This window comes from Syngnathus acus, chromosome 19 (genome assembly GCF_901709675.1).
Source record: "Syngnathus acus chromosome 19, fSynAcu1.2, whole genome shotgun sequence".
Lineage (NCBI taxonomy): Eukaryota > Metazoa > Chordata > Actinopteri > Syngnathiformes > Syngnathidae > Syngnathus > Syngnathus acus.
This window is the reverse complement of record NC_051103.1, coordinates 2,434,404-2,452,758: the sequence shown is the minus strand read 5'-3', so window position 1 is coordinate 2,452,758 and position 18,355 is coordinate 2,434,404. Positions and strand designations below refer to the sequence as shown.

Genomic DNA, 18,355 nt, shown 5'->3' with positions numbered 1-18,355 from the left:
GCCAGCTCATCGTTACGGCCGCGCGGCCACATAAATCATCGGCCTCGGCGGAAGGCTTTGCAGCTGTTGCGACAATCCCCCTTTTATTGTGCGGCGGAATAAAGTGGCCCCCTTTTTGTGATTAATGCCTCTGCATTGTGCCGCGCCGCACGCTGATTGTTTTCAAATTCTCTGCAAAAAGCCTACAAGAAGTCAATAGGCTCCGGCGTACAAGGGGACTGCGGCTCCATCGCTCACCTCTGCCACGTATCGACTCCTCGCATTTGCATCCAGATGAAGGATCCGCTTTTAATGATGGAGCGGACGTCACGGCGATGAGACTGTATCGTACGTAGATACTGTAACGTGGGACGCGTGATGTCGAGGTGCAAAGGTCTGCAGCTGAGAATGGAAGCCGTCTTTGATTTGCCTTGACAAAAGACGGGAACCGCGCGCGAGGCCCGTCCTGCCCGAGGGAGGCAGGAAGGTCGCCGCCCACCCCGAGACAATCACAACTGATAGCGCGAGTGTGAACGGCGGCCCGGATGGAAGCAATTTATTCAAACAATCATCCGAGTACATCAAGTGCGCCCGTGTCGTCGCCACCGCCGTTTTTCACCGTGGAAAATGTGAGGCTCGTTTCCCCGCTATGAATCACCAGCGGGCAGGATGCAAAGTGGATTGTTGTACGTCCTGATAACAATTTCAATCCTGTTATGGATAATACAGACTAAAGCCCCTGCTGGAAATTGAACATGACACTCGGGCGATTTATTATCCTCGTGTGTTCTTAACCTCGGATGTCGGATTGTTTGTGGAAGCGTATCTTCGTCATCCCGCGCGGAAAGCCAAATGAGCGATGATGAACGTATCAACAAATGACTTAACACTGACTAATGCCTCGCTCGCACAAAACCATATTTACTCGTAGACAAGTTAGCCGAGAGGATGAATAATAAATCCTCCTCGCGAAGGGGAAATTTCAGCCGCACAGGCAGATGCGAAGCCGTTTGCCAATGAATCGCTTTTTGGGGCTGGAAAGTCCGTAAGCATGTCGGGCGCGTCACCTCGTTAATGTCAAGTATGACTTAGTTTGGGAATAACAAACAGTTGGTCGTGACCCTCGCCTGTGTCCAGCTGCTTTCATGAGCCCAGCTGGTGGAAAAAAGCAGCGCCGCTGGCTCCCTCCCTCCCTCGGCCGTGGTCATTGTTTTGCCGGCGCTTCCTCCCACGAGTGGCGGCCTGACAACGGGGTCGGCCTTTTGCTCTGATTTAAGAGGCTGGCCCGCCGCTGACCCCTCTCCGTCTTTGGCTGCGGCTTAGCTTGACTTTGGGAAACGCTTGCTCATGCTCATTAATCCGCCCGGCAGCTGAGCACTCGTGTGTGTAATTTCTTAATGTGCGGCTTTTTTTTCTCGTGTGTACTTTTGTTTTACTAGGCCACTGCTTTGTGTCATGGCGTGTTTTTTTTTTCTTTCCAAATAAATTCTGCACCGAGGCGATTACTTTTTTTAGGGGTTCACTTTTCACTGTTTAACTCGCGGCTGTGGTCATTATGAGGACAGGCCGACATTAGCACAGCCTCAAGCTACTTCCTGGTCGTCGTGCATAATTTAAAAAAAAAAAAAAGGTATTTTATTTTCCCGGCAACTGACAGAAAATCAATTAGGCGTGATGTATTATTTGGTGAGCATGGAGTTCGGCTACAGCTGTTCTACATTAAAGACCTGTGTGTCGCTTTGACGCTATCATATTTCATCGAATCATATTTCGTTACGAGCGACGTAACAAGTGCCTCGACGCTGATGCAGCAGGACAGGATACTTCAATCGCTTCTTATGACTTCATATTTGCTCTATTGCAGCAATCGATTGTAGTTTTTAAAAAAAAAATGTATTCTTTGCACAGCACAACTAATCAGGAGCCCTTTTTCACTCTGATTGGCGCCACATGATAAATGAAAGGCAGGGTGTGTGTGTCATCTTTGCTCAAGGGCACGTGACAATCCCCTCCAGATTGATGGTGACATTCCAGCAAATGAGAACCTCCCTCTCGTAACTTTATCCCGCTTTGCTTTTTAATATCGGAATCCTCACAGCGAGATAAGTAAGCGAGGCGTTCTCAAGGTCCCGCCCACCACCCGGGTTCGAGCGCAGCACGATTGATGCTGACATATTCATCTCATCTTATACTAGTGCAAACTAACCACATAGGATACTAATAAAATAAGCAGATGGCAACAAGCTAAATAGCAACAAGCTAACTGACTAGCTACATATTTGGTGTATGGATGATTTGAAACTTGATGTTTATAAAATGCCCACCAATGGTGGAATGACCCACATAGTTACATCAAACGTGTTTTGGCAAGGCGACGTCGTCACGCTGACCTTTGGATGTCCCCGTTTCGGGCCGGCGCCATCTCTCGCGTGTCTTTGTTAATTGAGCTAGCTAACGGGCGAGAAGTGACTCAAGTGCGGTGCTGACACTGTCGCAAATAAGTCAGAAGATCATCCCTCAGCATTCAGCCGACAGGCGTGGACTCTCAGGTCGTCTACATTATATTTGCAGAGCCCGCACTCCCTTCTTCTTCATTTTCTTCTTCTGTGGTACCCATCAAAGGAAGCGGGCCCGTATCCTGAGAACGCCCTGTTCTCACAAAGGCCGAGCCTAGCCTGGTTGTGTTTATTTTCACTCATAACACGGCGCACAATTGGGAGTGTGGGTCAAGGTGAGGCTGGGCCACTTGCGGCGGAGGAACAACAAACAGATGTTCTTTGATGATAATTGCAGGGAAGCGAAGAGCTACACGGACCGGCGAGTGGTTAACTAAACTAGCCGGATGGCCATTAAATGACAGAACTAAGTCGATGGCTAACGATTCCCGTCCTCGCCTTGAACCGAGCCGCCTGAGGAAAAGTTTGTCACTCTGCAGCTCTTAATCAAGGATGTCGCTAGTGTTGCTAGCTGCCAGTGATTGATTTGCGTAAAGTCGTACGACGGATGCCGTCATCAGATTAAGTGGCGCTGCTCCCGCGAGCCGCCGTGATTAATGAACGTCTCGCGGCTGTCGCCCGGGGTATCAAATCACGTCAGGACTGATGAGAGCACGCAATATAATCAGCAGCTGCCATTGACGCCGTGCCGCTCTCTCGTCGACTCCGCCGGCTGTCCAACTATCGAGCACGGCGACACTTTGTTCGGGGAAAAGATCAACATGTATCATATTTATGCTCCACGCATTGATCAATTTCCGTCCAAACAATTAAAACCAACAGCCAGTCTGGAAAACGACTAAGCAAGTCATTGTTTGTGAGGCTCCGCGTCTACCTCGGCGTTGTCCAACGATCTAATCTCCAATAGGCCGTCGCCGTTGTTCTGCAACTCCTCAGACGGCGGGGCACAGGCATGGAGCTTTTCCACTTGTCGGATCTCTCCCCAGAGGACGATCGGGTTGCTCTTCCCCACGTTTATTTGAAAGCTATCACTTGGCGGGATTCATTGTTAGAAAAACGCCATCGATCGGCCGCCTGATAGATGGCCGCCCGCCCGCCGTCCGGCTATCGACAGATGTATTGACCGCTCTTTGTGAGCTCTGCATCTTATTACCCCTCGGCAGCCAGCATAAATACTTCACAACTCTACTTAAGTATATTTTCGGGTACACGTTAGGTCAAGTTAACGTCAAACGCCGGCTTGCGCAACGTTGATGTGAATATTTCCACACGCAATAACCCTGTCGGTAAAATTTGCCGTAACATGAAAATGACTAATGTTGTGCTTAAACGTGCATCACTATTGTATACTACTTTTATTTGTTTAGTGCATCTTAATCCAGCCTTTTTTTTTTTATTTTATTTTCTCAAAATGTCTTGGCTGCAAGCACGCTAAGTAATGTCGCTCTGCCAAGCCCGGCCGCCGCTTCCATTTGTTTGAACAGTAATATACAATTTAACCTTGGCAATCGCATTTGCGGGATCATAACACTTGCAACGGGTGTAATTTTTCGAGCAAACCCCGCCGCAACGCCACCTGATTTATTTGGCTTTCGCGTATTAATCTGCAAGGCCGTTTATGATGCATTACCGCCGCGCTGACCATGATTCACTTGTTCGGCTCGGGAGAATCCATTTTATGTGCGTGTGTACCTTGCGGCTGTATGTGTGTGTGTGTGTGTGTGTCGTGGCTTCTGTGGGAGTTTGTTGCCTTTTGCTCGGGAAGCCGTGAAGGGTTGCGCTTTATGGAGAGTGAAATTGCTTCTTCTGCTTCGGACGCTTGGAAACGTGCCTTGATTGTTCTGCGTGTGCATTTGTTTTTCACTTGTAGATGTTTACGGCGTAAAGAAATAAAACCATAAAGTTGAGTGACTGCCCATCAAGTTAAAAAAAAAGGAGGAAAATATGTTTCTATCCCAGAATGGTTTTTTTTAAAAGGAGAGGATGAGAGAATAGCTGCAAACACGCTAAACTGAAATGTGGTGGAAGGCCAAGATAAACGAGCGGCGTCTAAATAATGCAGTTCACCCTAATTCTCTTTGATTAGGCGCGAGCGAGACGACGACGGCGACCCCACCAAATTGCTCATCAGCATAAATAACGAGCAAATGAAGTGATAGAAGGCAAAGTCCCGGGCCGTCATAAATCAAAAGCCATCCGCCGGCCGCGGAAGTGGGCGGAATTAGAAGTGGGCGCTCCTATTAATTATGTTGCCTTGCGGAGGTGACAGCGCGATAAATCAACGCTGAAGGGGCCCTTCGCCACCGCCGCCGCCATTGCCGCACTCGGTGCACTCGCACCGGCTGCGGATCGCTTTGTGTATGCTGCTAATTGTTTCTTAAACAAGCCGCCTGCTCTGTTCTGGAGGCCAAGTCTCAGCGTTGACGCTCTGGGGATTTGTCATTCATCTGAAACTTTGGTCAATCAAATCAGGCCAAAGTTACCGATTAAGATCATACACTTTAGTTGCCGTCCTTTCAGAAGTAAATGACAAAGGTCGTCGTTGGTCTGGATTTTTGTTTCTTTTTCAAACCGCTGCTAAAATGATGTCCTTGGGCTTAACATTGAGCCCTTCCCTCCATGTTGAAGTAATGCTCCTGTGAGGCGGCGGGCGGGAATAATGGCGTCCACTTTGATGACATTGCGTCAGAGCCAAGGTGACTGAGCGTAGACGAGGAGGAGGAGGAGGAGTGATGGCTGCCTCCCCGCCTGCCTGAGCAGCCATCACCCCCCCACCCCCTTCTCACCCTGTCAATAGCGAGCCTCTTGTCTGATGGAGTCACATCAGGGCGGCACACCTGCCACCGCCGCCGTGTCTTTATTTCCTGCAGCCGTCCCGTCGCAGCGCACATCACCGGTGATTAATACACTGACAGCCGCCGGGAGGTGAAACGCGCACACGCTGGCAGGCGCACTCAGATGCTTGCCCGCCACTTGTGTCATACGACCGGAACACGGCAAAATTGCTCAGCCTTTGTTTCCTATAAGGAAGACAAGCCATTGAGCAGGGGCGTGCAGAGGTGGGAACCGAGAGGGCCGTGGCCACCACCGTCCACCCTGGGCTGACGTAAAAGAGACCCGCGTTGGGTTGAAAATAAAAAAATGCTAACGGCGCTAGCGTGTTGCGCCACTGTAGCAGCTGTTTAGTGCGCACGCGGCACCCAAAGTGACTTGACGTCAGCCGCCGTCTGCCAGATGAGACGTTCATAAATCAGAGTGACCTCTGGCTCAAGCCAAGGAATGGCCGCCCGCCCGCGCATGTAAATCCCAGAGTGACGCATTTAACGAGGAAGACCTTGGATTTATTCACAAGTAGCCGCGGCCGTTTGCTTTCATAGAAAAGACATTTGGAAACGGCGGCAAATCATCAAGTGCCGTTGATCGGATATAAAGTGCATTGAGCTTGGCTCGCTGCTACTGTCCTGCCCTTCAATACACGGGAGGGAGCAAAAAAATGGATCACTTGCTGCTCCGTAAAGCTTCAGAGATACACAATAAAATATTCATTCCAGTCAGAATTGACATTCTGACATTGACACTCAATGATGTACCATGCTAAAATGTTTTTGCTAATCTTGTTCGCACATCAGGGCACCTGCTTGCTCTAAACGGCAGGTCATCAAGATAGCGAGCGTGCTACTTGGCTGACTCGTGTGTCAGCGGGACGCGTCGGAGAGGGCAACCAGGTGGTCCGGTAGTGAGCAAATGTCAGGCGGTGAGGTGGCGCCGTCCCCGCCGGTTACCCAGCTGCCGCTCCCACCTCTCGGTCATTAATTTTCTCGCCGAGCTCGCAATTAGGACTCCTAGCGGTCACCCGCGAGCGTTGAGCATCGCGACGCATTTGCCCAACTGTCATTCTCGCGACACGGGCCGAGTCAGGGTGGATCAGCTGGCGCCACGCGTATCGATGTTGACCATTCAGCCGCCTTACCGTGTCCGTAAATTCACAAACAAGTCCATCTGGACAATCGGAGTCAAATCGTTTGTTAATTTGAGTTTTGTAAAAGTCACTTCCGTTAACGACCCGGGCTAAACTTAGCTCCTGGAGGAAGCTGTATGTATGTTTACTCCGAGCGCGTATCTCGGGAAAGGCGCGCTTGGTTCTCAAGGTCGCCCGAAAAAAAAAGATAACAGGCTTTGTGGGAATTACAACAAGAGGGCCCGGATTCAATTTGAATTGCATTTCTAATAGGATACCGTTGACAATCCAATTGCTCAAGTGTCAACCATCCCGTGTAATAAGGTCGGACCTGTCAGAGTGATTAATGAATTGTCACAAGCAAAGGAAGCACCGTTGCCGTGGCTGATTTGTACCCGCCGGCCGACCCCGGCGCGCCGTATTCCGTCGCCGCCGTATTGCGTCCGACCCGGCCCGGAGCGGCCGAGCAGGTGTGACAGCCGGATTCCTTTTCTTGTCAAGGTATTAACGGCGCTTTCCCGCTGTGCTGCCTTCTCTGCCGGCCCCTCACACGACTGTGGGCAGCCATTGCGTCTTGACAGACCACTGTCACTTCCCATCACGCTCTCGATGCTGCAAGCCCCCCCCCCCGCCCCCCCTAGAGCCACTTTCTGGGCGCCGCAATTATTTTTTTGACAAGCCATCCATCAGCTTTAACTTTCAAGCTCTTTTGCAGCGATCGCCATTGTTGCCTTTTTACGGCAAGACACTTGCGCTTTCCTGCCGTGTAAATCTTCTTTCATAACTGTATTTATTAGCAATCTGTGTGGAATTCGGCGCTAGCCCCGTGCCCTTGTCAGGTCTAATCAACAAGGCGGAGGCACAAAATGATAGTCGAGCTCAACGCTAACACCGACGTCGAGGCTCAACGGACAGCTAATAGATGGAGAGGCAATTTTGCCGGCGCGAGCGAGCCGTTAGCCAAAGGCGTCGGCGCACGCTCATCGATCTCCCGCCGCTCGCGCTCGCGACAGCTTCAAAATTCAGCAATAATCGTGACAAACGAGGGGTAGCGCCGCAGCGTTTCAAACTGTATTGATAAACGTCTACCAAGCAAGTTATTGATGAGGCTTTCGGATCCCGGCGAGATGTCCTCCAGTTGCGGATCGCGATGGCCTCAAGTCACGGCCACTTTTTGAGTCAAGTTGATTTGGTGCTTGTAACTCCAAAATTTGGGCTTGATCCCGAACGTACAGTTCAATATTCGGAATTGACTGTTGTGGGGGCCAAAGTTCAACAGGCCAAAAGGTGAAAGAGTGGCGGCAAGTGTTTAGCAGCTGTGTCACGCCACTGTGAAGGAGTCGAATGCTGCCGTGTGGCCTGGGTGTGAAAAGTGGCGTGTGGCCGAAGGTATGCGCGCCGCTTTGGAGCTACACTTTCTCGCATCTCCACTCCAAACTCGCACGGCGCTAACAACAACTCGGCTTATTAAGCGTCGGCCCGGCCGCGAGCGGGGCAATTACGCTCGAATGTCGGCGTCCCTTCGCATGCAAGTGCACCTTTTTGAAACACCACTGACACATCGAGCTCGTGCGTGAGGGATGACTGTCCGCTTCACACGCACGCACTTCCTCTGCACTTCCTGTTTTTGCACGGCCGGTAAGGGCAAAGCTAGCCCAAGGTAAAAACGATGACTGCAACTTGGCAGAAGATGAAAGGGGTGCGCCGCATTCATAATTCTCATATTCTGGAAACAGAGCGTACATACAAAATCTGTGCTATTTTATCTCCTCAGCTGGTTCTTTCCTCCCAGGAGGGCCTGATGGGCCAAGCTTTTCCAAGGCAGCCCATTTGTCTGTCAGGGCTGTTGATTTAGTTGCCGTCACATGAAGCTCATGTTGGCTTGATGATAGCGCTCGCTCGGGCTGTGGTGGTGGTGGTGGTGGGGGAGAATCTGTCACCTGCAGCTTTGACAGGGAGGTAATTGCTGATGGTTTCACCGTAAGAGCATTCACCCATTGCAGACCACATTAAAGGAATATTTGTCACTTAGCCAATACTTTGTGTAGCCGGAGATTATTTACATTTTCTTCACTGACCAAGGAGTGTGCAGTTGCCCGTATGCTCATATTGAACATTCATTTTGCTCTTAAATATGGCAAAAGTTACCCAGTCAAATGTTGCATGTGATTCTTTCACATACCACTAGAGGGAGCCCAGCTGGTCGTCACAATGTTAGTTTTTCCTGGAGAACAAGGTTTCGTTATGGATTCATCCTTTGAATTTAATAAGTCAAAATCAACGTTAGTTAAATTGGCCTCTGTTGGAGTTGGCCGCATACTTTCATGGTTTTCTTTTATTGGGGCGACGGCCGGCCGGCCGGCGCTGTGACCTTGCAGCTTTTGGCGCGCCCCATCCATCTTGAGCTGTTTAGCCGTTTCGCTGGATTCACAGCGGCCAGATTAACGCAATTTATCACCGCAATCATCCTCCATTCATCACCCCTTCCTCGCCCCCTGAATGTTTTGACGTCCAGTTAATTTTCTGCTGATGATTTATCAAACGATAATTACCATACTATGAAGGAGTCATTCGTTATCTTGATGAATGATAATGACACCAAAGTGGATTGAATTTTAAGCAAGTTCTCTCCGCCGCTAACATGTGCCTTATTGTGAGAAATGGCCGAGCAGGCGTGGGGGGCGTGAAAAATTTTGAAATCCAACGTCATGATTTTGCAAAATGAGTAAGATGATGCAATATGCCCGGTTCCTCGCAGGAGGTCGAGCCCAGATGACACTCGGGTGGGCTTGTTTTTCTCCCCCCTTGCCTATTTACAATAGTGAATGAGACTTCAAGTCACACGGTGGGCTTTGTCGGCGCTGATCACCAAAATGGGCCCAATTCGGAAGTAGCGCAAGAAAAAAGGCTTAATCCCAGTTTGACACGGGCGACGTATTCCCGGTGCAGCTTTGAAGTGACAATCTTCACGGCCCGCTGGCTCCATTGCACAAGAAAGACCGCCTCGCTCGCAACGGAAGCGGGCGGGGGGGCTAATGGTAACTTTAAAGGCACTTTGAAGGGAAAATGTCACCAGCAATTAGACATTCCTTGGCCGCTTTCGGAATTGCTACGTCGTTTTATTTCTTGTTTGAAAACGATTGTGATATTCTTGAAGAAAGACACTGCCGAAGGGTGACAAACAGGACAAAGTTGAAGCCCCGAGCGAGGATTACGTGCCGCCACCTGGGCCGTTACCCTCACGGGTCCCATTATCGGCCTCCTTATTAGTTTTTGACTCAGCACAAAAAAAAAGAAACGTGAGCACCTCCCATCTTTCTGATCTCTCACGCGCTGACAAATCCCTTCTAGTTCGCCGACCGTTTTCCGCTAAGCTAATTAGTGCTAATTAAAAGGTTTTTCCAGCTGCCTTGTCTGCGTTTTTCCTTTGTTGTTGTAGTGTGTGAGCGACACATTGTCCTCGCTGGTGTTTAGCGCCGGCTGGCCGGCCGGCCGGCCGACCAGGAGGCACGTCGCTCACATCACATTCCTCGCCGTTTGTTCACAGTCGGAGATCAAGGAGATTAGGACTTTTGTTGTTTACAAACGGAGTGAAACTTATTACTGCCGGAAGGTCCTCAAAGGACTCGGTGAGGGGAGAAGAACTTGGACAATGAAACTTGTGGACAGTTTAGTTCTACTTTTTCTGATATGGGCTGTGTAAATAAAGTATTTTTATTCCTATCCGGTTTGTAATCCAAACCTCCATGTTTTTCAAAAGTTGATATTTGTGATCTGGAAACAAATTCCAATCACGAGTGTTTTAATTTTTGGAGGTTAGATGGACACTTCTGTCCAGTATGGCTAAGTGCTCGTGCGACTATTTGCTAAAGCTGTCAGGCAACAAGTGAAAAGCCATGACTACACGAGCCAGAGGGTGCGTGAGTTTGGCCGTCACAAGCCATCAAGTCAGCCCGACGGTGACGGTGCGCGCCGCGTGGGACTGAATTCTGTAGCCGGGTCAAATCCAGCTTAAAGTCGCCGCCCCGCTTTCACATCCAATTCGGCGTCACATTCTTACCTACCGGCAACCTCTGCCGAGCTACGCTCATTAATCAAAGCGGAGTGCTTGTCTTGACCTCGCCCCCCCCTCTCGCTTCACTTTGAAGCTCTCCGTCCTCCGCGGCATGAGGAAATCATTTGCTGCCCGATTCAATGAGCCGTCAGTCGGGCCCGGCCACCTAATGACATGTGAGAATATTAACCTCCTGCCACCAAGAGTGCCGCCTTCTCTGGGAAGCACTCCATTATTCATCCCGCTTCACAGCACGCCTTCCCTTGTAGTCATGTTTGCAAAGCGCACCAGAGCTTTTTACTTGCATTTGAACAAAAGGCGGACTGTGGCAAGTGGCAGTCAAAAGAAAGGACTCAAAAGTACCTTCGAAAGCAATATTGGTACATTAGCGGCATTTTCATTTATTACGATGGGGAAGATTGAGTTGAGATACAAAATGATTGCATGTATATTTGGGGAAGGCGTCGCGGTGGCCAGCCGGCCGCCCTGCCGGCCTCGGGAGCTTCCTCCTTGTCACATACAGTAGCGCAGATGTCCAGAGTGACGCGCCGCGCCATCCAGACTGACAAGTGACACAAACGTGTTTTGGCACATGACGCGGCCGGCGGGTCGGCCCGGGCGCCCCGCGGTTGAGGACATCCGACATGAAGTGCGTGCAAACTAACGGGCGGCCGGCCCCACGAGCTCCGAGTGTTTGGCCCGTTGTCGGCGTGGCTCGTCTATGGATCCGTCCGTCTTTGTCGCCTCGCTTCGCGTCGAAATGATCCAAACGTGCCGCTGCCGCACCACTCCAAAAAACTTGGCTCACTACAGGTGAGCATCAAGTCCGTCGCTGGCCCTCAGGTCATCAACTGACGCCACCTTAATCAGGCCTAGTTTGCAGCTTTGGGCCCCACTGGGACCAACATTGTGTTTTGCCTTCAACGCACGCGCGACTTAATTGCAACGCAGGGCAGGCCGGCCGGCCGAGCAGACGCGCTCGTCATTAGAGGAGTCGCGAGCGGGCGGCCAGGTGAGGAGAAAGAAGCCTCTTCAGGTCTCTGGGGGGCCGAGGTCCTGAGGGACAGAGGCAAACAAGATGGTACCTGTGAGGGACCAGGCCCCCCGAGTCGTTAGTCAGGACACGCTAGCTCGCTGCTTATCAATGTCTCTGACATGGAGTCCTTTCAATCTGGATCACCAAGCAAAATATTTGTTGCATTCATTTGCCCCCCCCCCACGCAAAATAAATTGGTCTCATGTGGCCATTTATTGTGTAAAACGTTTTTATAAATTTTTTATATAAGATAAGTTTTGAATAATTGTTAATTATAATCAAGCTGTAGTCTAAAATGAAAATGAACATAAACCTGCTAACTTCAAATTCAAAGCCATCCTTCAAGACGTGACAAGCAAAAGTGCGATGCTAATGCGATGAACATCCCGGTTTGGCTAATGGGCGTTACGTCGGCAATGGCGGCCACGTCGCGCCGCTCAGGCTAGCTCCCACGGCGGTGAATTTAGATGATTAAATCAGCGGGTGCACACGGCGCCTCTGACACCAAAACAACAATTAATAAGACGCCCCCCCCGTGCAAATCCCGCTAATAACGTTACGAGCAAAATCAAGACACCTTACAGTCAGAAAGGTGAAAATGAATTAGCATGGCTTACAGCAAATGGAAAAAAAAGAGCCAAGGTCCGAAAGTCATTACTGAAGGGGGAGGAAAATGACAGAGAAGGATGATGGATGACAAGTTGAATTTGCACCCGTCCAGGGACTGAAGGTGAATGTTGACAGAGGTATTTATCTTGAGAGAGGGGGTCGGGGTCGGGGTCAGGCCGGTCCGGTTCGGTCCGGGCAGGCTGCCACCTGAAGGCTTGAGGACGTTGACAAATTTGTCCGGCACCGGGGTCCTTTTCTTTGTTCTGGAGCCCAAGTGAGCCGCATCGCTCAGGCTGCCACGGCGTGGATCCTCCGTCGCACAAACCACTGAATCATTTTTTACCTTCCGGATCAGATTATTATTGCGTTTTCCAAACATATGGTGAACCCCGGCCGATTTACATTTCACCATCTTTTTCCACTATTCACCTCATGTATGTCTATTTTGGTCCTTTACAAAAATAGGGCAAAAGATTTGCAATTGCTTGTAAATGCCACAAGATGGCAACAAATCTCTACTTCTGTCCAAATGAAACTACTCAGCTCACTCCTTGACAACTGAAGGCCACCAAAAGGCACGAAAACAATGAGCGAGCGTCACGCTAATAACACGCTATTTGCAAAATAGACCCCCCCCCCCTCCCCACATATGTATTTTTAATTGGACTGAAAACATAACCCAAAATGAGTGATACAGTCTGGTCGTTTTATCGGTCGAGACAACTTGAAGACCTGAAAGGCGTTGAGGCTCATTAATATGAACGATTGCAGAGCATTTGCACATCGGCGCACACCAGGCACGCTTTTGACGCGGTCTCATTTTCTAATTAGTAGCACATCAGCGCTTGACGCCACGTGAGAACTCACCCATTTGTATTTGTGCTTTTGCGAGCCTGCGCGACAGGCGAACCACTTAACCGCGCGTCATCCATCATGTTGTCAACACGCAAATGTTTTGGATTCATGTGAGCTTGGCGCAGACAAAGCAGCTTGCTCGCCTTTGTGACACCGCATCGTTTCCAATTGCGCTCGCTTGTGCTTTGCAAAGGCAGGAAATGTGTTTGGACTCCGCATTGAGCCTTTAAGAAGTTAGAAATCAAAAGCTCCGACGCTATATTCACATGTCGCTACGGAATTGTTTTGCGTCTTGTTCCGACCGAGAGTAGCTGAGACAATTTCTTGAAGACAAAGTGAGCAAACTTAGCTTGCTTCTTTATGTCCAAATTTGAGTCTTTTGTCCCGTCAGCGCCCCCCCCCCCCTCCCTTGTATTTGTGAACAAGCGCAGTATGCTTTCAGACAAGCCAAGCGCTGCCCCCCTAAGTGGCCTTTTTAACAATGCGGCCGGCGACATGAATCATTTAGCGTACACTTGAAAGGAATCCTTTGCTGCAGGAGATGTTTGATGCTAGCGGACTGACAGCACGGCGGGCTGACGGAATACAATATTTATTATGGTGTCACCTTGCTGCACGTCGGGCCCTTCTGTTTTGCGGCTACGAGCGGGTCAGTCATTGTTCGGCCCGAGCGGAGAAACACCCGCGCAAAGGTGTTTCCTGTCTTTTGGCTCATGTTTACATGCGTGCCGTGAACTCCATTGTGGAAGAGAGCGCCCCAAGCAACGTGGACTTTGTGAGACGTTACCAGGCTACCCGCAAAAAAAAAAACCACTCTCCAAAAGGGCCGAGACGGTCTGCTATTTTGGTTTGAGGCGAGCCAAACGCAAATCGGCTCAAGACAAGAATGTTCCCAAAAGGTCTTGCGCGACCTCTGCCCGGCCCCTCTGTTGAAACGACCACGAGGAGGTGGATGTTGTCCGTCAGCAATGGCAGCAGCAATTAGAATGACGAGCGGGCCGGTCGGGAGGCGCCGGCCGACGTTGGAGTGCGCCTCGTAAAGCGTGTCGTTAAACTTTAAAGCCAGCGCCGGCGCTCAAATTGCGGCGGCCAATTGATTCACGAGTAGCATGTGACGACTAATCAACAGGCAGATTTTGCGGCGCGTCGTTAGTTTTATTACGGCCTTGCTGACAATGTTGTAAACGCTTTCATATTTGACGGCAATAAAACTTTCCATTTGATGACAAAAATAAAAATGTGGTTGTTGACGTTAGCGCTCTTGTATTTGACGTTGCCACGCTAGTTTCTTGCGAGCTAGCCATATGTACATCCCTTGTGATCAGAGGTCAACATTGATTTTTTTTTGCCACATGAGCGCTAAATGATGCAGTCGGACGCGCTTGTACTTTGAAGCGTCATCGTGTTTTTTCCTCACTCCCGACACATCGGGACTTTTCAGGAACAATTACGGCAAAGAAACTAAATTGTTCCCAGCTACTTGGAGCGCTGTCACGGTGACATCTGCCCCGTGATAGATTCCTCCTTCATTAGCCCGGGGTGTGGGATTACCCGTGGAGAGCACATTAATCACCGCTTTCTGTGGCAGCCCTCCAATGTGCTGCTTGGGAGAAGAAGAAGAAAAAAGAAAAAGGAAAAGAACAACTTTTTCCTGACGCGTCACTCCTCTCTCGAGGCGGCCCGCAATCAATCACGTTGATTGGCACCACTGATGGCTTACACTGTTTATACAATGTGTCATGAATGATGGCGTTAGCCGCTATTGTTGTTGGAGGGCTGATGGGTAGCCGTGCGCCGGCCGACTGGCCGGCGGTCAAGGGCCAGAATTTTATCATCAAATATCAAATAAAATCAAAAACATTATTATTTGATGTTTATTTTAACTTTACGTGTCTGGCGCCACATTGGCCGCTTCAGTGCGTTTTTTTCCTTTTTAATTCAATACATTTGCGGAATCCATTTTTTATTGGGGTTTTTTTGCGCTTTTTATTTTCAAACATTTTAGGTGTTTTTTATTTGCTTCTCGTCAATAGGATGGAGGCGCTTTCAATTTATCTTCATGTTTTATTTTTCTGAGCCTCTGGCGTGACCTTGGAACGGTGCCATCGCAAAGACATTCTGGCAGTGCCTAATGAGAGCCATATTAAAATTTCAGCAGTTCCTACACATAAAGCACTCGTTCATCAGTTTAATGCCGACACTTTGGTAATTGTGGTGCAGAAGGTGCTCCATCAACACCCGCCCCTACCTGGAAATATAATTACATCCTTTTTACACTGTAGCAGAACTTCTCACATTCAAGCAAAAGATAAAAATGTTTCATTTTGGATCATGCTAGCTTTCACCACTAAACTTCCATTGCGTATAGACGACGCTCGGCTCGTCACCGTAAGGCGAAATTTGGTCTCGAGATCTGTCGTAGTAGTCACACATTTGCGGAGTCAATCTTGGCCTGCGACGTAGATCGATGCTTCCGAGAGCAGCGAGACGAAAGCAAAACAGAACCATAAAGCTAAACGTTGCGTTCAAAAGCACATAAAAAAGAGATTTATTCACGCGGTGAGATCATCCTCTGTGGGCCTGGTCGAGCGATGGGAATTCTTTCACAACACTTATATGACGCCATCGATTTGCAGCAATTTTTAACCCTTACAAAAAAAAAATATATGGCATTATTTGATGACTTTTTCTAAAGTGACCCAAAATACACAATGAAAATATCAAACATGTCAACTTGAATTAACGAATGTTTTTTCCCCCCTTCTAATTCGCCAGAGCAAAAATCTTGCATGATGCAATTGTTTCAAAATGTTTTTTCCAATTTCAACGTGTGCCAGTGTTTTGATGTTGAATGACTCAGCCAGCCGTCAATCGTTTGCCAACGTTGCTCTTCATCCTGCGTATCAGAGATAAGCTTATAAGGAGCTTTTTTTTGTTTTTATATCACACAGTGCACTTTTCCTAAATGATCATTATTACAGGCTACCTCCTAGTTGTGGCTCGCGGGCCCCCGGGGGACCCCATTTTGAGAGCGGCAGCTTTAAAGAGTCCGTTAAAAAAGAGTCAGCCGACAACAGCTTCAGTTCCGCCCCCTCTTTTGCTTAAAAGGTTTTTTTGTGCCTGTAGGGCCCCCATCAGTTACCTGCTGACAGGGCTAGCATGACTGATGCGCCGCCTGAGGCCCCCCTTTCCTCATCCCCCACACCCCGCCACCTCTTTGCCTCACTTTGTCAGGCAGCTCATCATTTATACATCTTATCAGAAACAAAAGGCAGAGCGCCGCTGCGTAGAAATGAAAACAAGACTTGTTTTTGGATGCCTGAAATGAAATGATCCCCCCCCGGTGCCCCACCCCGCTCGGCAGAGCGCTTTCATCTGCCCACACCTCCGCTGCGTGAGTGTTGGATGCGGTCCTGGCTCTGTGAGGCCTGCCTCTCGGTCTCAGGTGACAGAGACATGAAACACAGCGTTGTCAACGCATGCTGGTGTGTATTACTCCAGGCCGCTGCTTCTCACTTTTTTATACAAAGTAGCAAAATAAAAAAAACATTAAAATACGAATTTGGCCCAATATTATTAACATGCTACACAATTTAAACATTTCATTTGGAGATTTATTTTGCATGCCTGAAGTCTCAGCGTCCACCTCAGCACTGTCATGAGGATTTTCTCACTATTGCAAGTTCTTTAGGGTGGGAAAAAAAACTTGCTGCCCAAGTTGGCATGCATCGAAATGTTGCTGTTCAAAATTGCCTTTAAAGTTTGATGATATGTTTTTGTGGGCTCTTTTTGGTTGTCTGTTTTTGCTATTTTGTCTTTTTTATTGCACCTCTGTGAGGAAACTTTTGAATATTATATGTTATGTTGTATATTAAGTGCATATTCATGTAGAAGCTGAAGTCGATGTCATCATTTGTTTTTCATTCAAGGTGCTTAAAGATGAAAATGAGGCCGGCTGAGTTGTTGCAGGAGTCTTACGCCACCTGTTGGATTCTTCTCACTTAGCAGCACCAACTCTGCAAACAAGCTGTGGCAACCGACTGTCGACAGTTTCTTATTTGAGCTAGGTTGGACTTTGCTTTCTTCATTATTTTCATAGCGAGAGCCTCTGTGTACACAAATAAGCAGGCCGGCTGCACACACTAACAAAAGGTGACAGCTCTCCATCTTGACGAGACGCATATTGGCGACGCGTCCGACAGTTATCGTCACTGCCGGCGGTGTACTCTCGGTCGTCTTCCTTGTCGTCGCTCAGCTGCGCCGCTGTCACGCTGTCAGCCGAGCACGTAATGCGCTGTGAGTGCTGTATCATGTCCCATTCTAATTAGCTTTGTCAGGGCCCGGCCCTGCCAGCGCCACGCAGATCGCACCATGATACGCGGCTGCTTGACTTACCAGCGCTACAACTTTCGCTCTTTTTTACCTCGAGGCACGCAACTCAAGTACAAAAGACACATATAGAAAATGAGAACACCGCAGGTCGCGTAAAAGTCCAAATGCTCGCCAATGTGTATTTTGAAGCCAACATTTGGTCAGACGGTGGAAAGCCCACCCGGTCGCCGGCCGCCGCCTTCCAGTTATTACTTTCATCTCGTCTCGTCTCCCGATGCTTAATAAGCGAGCACTTGAGGGCTTCCATCTCCCCGACCCTGATCGGAAGTGGCAAGGAGACGAGCGAGAAGAGCCGAGGCAGGAATAAAAAAGAACAAGGGATTAAAAATAAGTGGGGCGGGCGGGCCCCGGCGACCGGGGCCCATCAACACCGATGAGCGTTAGCGTGTGTCACTGCCACACGAGTGTCAAATCACTCAGGCTGCTGCCTCATTTGACCGGAGCGCATCAATCAGCGGCGCCCGACGCCAGGCGACGGGTCGACGTGGGCTTCACCTCTGGCTCTCTCATTAGCTTGCGTCAGTGTTAGTGAAACCTCCGCCTGTCAGGACATTTCGCCACGCACTTTTTGGGACTTTGTTACTTTCAGGTCCATACCATTGTGTGTGATTGGTATTTGAGGTGACCTCGGAGAATGACAGTCTGTCCGTCTATCAGTCAGTCACGCTAGAGGCCCACCGTCTGTGACATCTTATATCTTTGGAGGAATTCAAGAAAAAAAGTCAATAGGAAACAAAAACAAAAGCAACACAGCCTAATTAGTAGGAAAGCTCCCCCGTTTGTCTGCCTTTGAGGAGCTAACGTGATGTCCATGTTAAGCTCATCACTTTTCGACGTGAAGGTGAAGTGACAGCTCCTCTTTCTGCAGTGTTCGGATCACCTCGAGTAGCTCGCCTATCGGAAGAAATGAGCACACGAGGTGACCAGACGCACGTTGAAGGGGGCTGGCTGTCCGCAGGCCGGGTGGCCCGCGTCCTGCCGCCATGACAGAGCGGGCCCGCCGCGTACCACGAGAG

At 49.4% G+C, this 18,355-nt stretch overlaps 1 protein-coding gene across 3 annotated transcripts in view; it reads left to right on the top strand.

Annotated features, from left to right (window-relative positions):
• Positions 1-18,355, top strand: part of dbf4b (DBF4 zinc finger B) — a 49,444-nt gene that overhangs the window by 25,488 nt on the left and 5,601 nt on the right. For all 3 annotated transcript variants that reach the window (XM_037278136.1, XM_037278138.1, XM_037278135.1), the window contains one exon: positions 16,877-17,014. The gene's annotated coding sequence lies outside the window, so the exon portion shown is untranslated. The remainder of the gene's footprint in view (positions 1-16,876; positions 17,015-18,355) is intronic.